This window comes from Triticum aestivum, chromosome 3A, assembly GCF_018294505.1.
Source record: "Triticum aestivum cultivar Chinese Spring chromosome 3A, IWGSC CS RefSeq v2.1, whole genome shotgun sequence".
NCBI classification, from domain to species: Eukaryota; Viridiplantae; Streptophyta; class Magnoliopsida; order Poales; family Poaceae; genus Triticum; species Triticum aestivum.
The window spans coordinates 628,915,930-628,918,790 of NC_057800.1; the positions used below are offsets into that span (position 1 = coordinate 628,915,930).

A 2,861-nucleotide genomic window follows, 5' to 3' on the forward strand; every position below is an offset into this window, starting at 1 on the left:
GTTTAACAACATTCATGCTGCAGATTGTGTTTCTTTAGTAATGCCCATAAATGCAACGAACAAACTACGTACAAATGCAACTAGTTCAAGGGACTCAAGCATAGACGCATCAGAGCATTACAAAAATAGATGAAACATTCCTTTCATACCCTGTTGTATGCCTAGGACACATTGTATAGCAGCTTGACAAACCGTCAATAAGCAAATATAACACCATGTCTTGTACAGGACATGACATTGCAAAGATGGTTCCATTGCAGGAGCAAAATCCATAAGTTTTTTTTGCGGGGGTAAAAGGGATTTGTATTACTTAAGAGCCAAGAAGGTCCTCCCTAGACAGGCTAGCAAAATCCAGAAGTTGACAAGGCCAACATTTACTACTGCTAGAAATTAAGCACCACATTGCATTTGCTAGGAAGTAGTAATACAAGAGAAGAACAAGTGGACATATCTAAATAAGATAGTATCCATCAAGCACGATATATAATAGATGCCACATTAGGTTGATACCAAATAGTACCAATTAAGACATCAAACTGCAGTTCCACTAAAGGTGATCTAACATAGAATCTACCTGTTTCTTACTCTTAACCAGGCAAGGCATAATAACCATAATAACCATAATAACTAAACGAAAGACTAGACGGGAAACAAGAAGAATTACTTAGCAAATGCATAGCCTTCTTGTTGGACTGAAATCACTGTCCTTAGGAATTAAACGAAGATCTGCCGATGCCTTATGGAATCTGTTGCAAGGCCAGTTGAGAATCCGGGTTGTTGATGGTGTAGCTGGCGAGAAGGTGGATCATGGTGTAAGGACGGATAGCGACCAGAACAAATTTCTTGTCCTGCTTCACGAAATTTGCAGCTTCAGAGATCCTCTCTACTTTGTTATCCTTGATGTTGCACTTGCACATATGAGTGGATGAACCCAAATGTTGAGTGTAGTACACACAGTCTGGCTCAGTTCCTGGGAACTCATCAACATCGACGGAGAAGCACATGTGGTCACCGATGAAGATTGCATATCTGTCTGTGGTCTTCAGACGCTCGAGGTTACCTATCTCGGTGTCAAATTGGAAAGCAAAGAGAGCCAAGACTCCCTGTGGATTCAAGATCTTCATGATGATACATATATTCCCATGCAAATCCACTAGGAAACACTGCATGCCATACCCATGTCCAGGAAGATCAAGGGAGAAAACCTCGGTCACAGATGCCCATGCAAATCAACTAGGAAACACCGCATGCCGTACCCATGTCCAGGAAGATCAAGGGAGAAAACCTCGGTCACAGGAGAAAGATTAACCGGAAGAAATTTTCCTAAGCAAATAATCATCTCACGAACTATGGATGCTTCAGGAAAGCTTGCGTAGACACCACCCACGACCGCCTTTCGGAAGAAATCGTAAGCTGCTGGCTGCTTATGGTTGTATCTGACAAAACTTTCATTGTGAGGAGCTTCCGAGTAAGCCTTGCGAGATGAGTCGAAGAACACGGTGAGTGAGAGCGAAGAGCCGTGGGGGAAAAGGACATCAGCAATTCCCAGTTCCCACATCGGGGGGCACGAGCGACGCGAAACAGATCACGACGCCGGTAAGAGGGCTCAGGACACGAGCGGCGTGAGGAGCGGTCTTTTCTGCCAGAACGAAGTAGCCGTTGAGAGTGGTAGCCACGACGTGGTAATCGCTGAGCTACGGAAGATTCTTGTGGAGGAAGCGACAGTGTCGGTGTTCAACACGAGCAGATTCCCTTGGCTCTGAAAGACCTCGTCGAGGATGATCCACCGGCTCGGGTGAAAGCGGGGGTTGGAGGCGTCGCTCCTTGGATCGTCGGTGGCGGCGTGCCAGCCGGTGCAGACAGTGCGGTACTCCATGTACCAGTCGAGGTCGTTGTAGTCAAGGAAGGAGTGACGATGCGGCGGACAAGGTCGCCCGGAAGCATGGATCAGGGTGGACGCGGTCCGGTCCGGTCCGGGCTTTGACTGAGCCAGCCTTTGGACCGGACGCGGCCGGTTCGGTCCGGACCGGACCGAGGTGGCCAGCAATCCTATTTTCGAGGACCGGACCGAGAGGAGCAAAGCTCGGTCAGCCCGAGTGAACCGAATGGGACCGATGGTTGGGACTCTGTTTAGGCTGTTTTGTCGTATTTAGACTGTAGCTATCCCTGGGAGTGCTATATTAAGTGTTTTGGCCATTATTTAGCCAGTAGCTTCTCCTGGGAGTGCGCCGTTGCGCTTTTTGGCCACAATTTAGGTTGTCCAAATTTAGTGAGTACTCTGTTTCTGTATAATGACTAGTATGGCACAACTAAATTTGGACAACGTTTTATTTGTATTTTGGACATCAGAACAATTGATTCTGAGAAGAACAATAGTACAAAAAATCACATCCACAAACATAAGGTCTTATCATCATTGAACGACACGATTACAAACTTGCAATGACAATTTCTAGTTCGTGTCAATTGACAAGTTCAACATAACACAAATGAGAGGTTCATCTCGAAAATTGCAATAACAATTCATAGTTCATGATTTGACAAATTCCAACATAACACAAATTCAAAAGTAGCCTTCACATGAGAAATACCACTTTGACATCCATCTCCAGAATAGTAAGATCAACATCCACATGACGAACATCTACAAGTAAGGTAAGCAACATTCACATAAATAATATTTGGTATCGTATGACAAGTGAAACATGTAGGAAGAATAGTTACCAATCGTTGATCTCCACCACAATTGGTAACTTGATGTTCTCAACATCATCCTCTTCATTCTCATCCCTCGGCTACAAGTGTGGAAGTTAAACAAATGCTCACATCACATACAACAAGACCAAAAAAGAAAGAACGAA

At 44.8% G+C, this 2,861-nt stretch overlaps 1 pseudogene; it reads right to left on the reverse strand.

Annotated features, from left to right (window-relative positions):
* Nucleotides 1–737: 737 nt before the first annotated feature.
* LOC123057045 (uncharacterized) lies at nucleotides 738–1,944 on the reverse strand (annotated as a pseudogene).
* Between the last annotated feature and the right edge of the window lie 917 nt (nucleotides 1,945–2,861).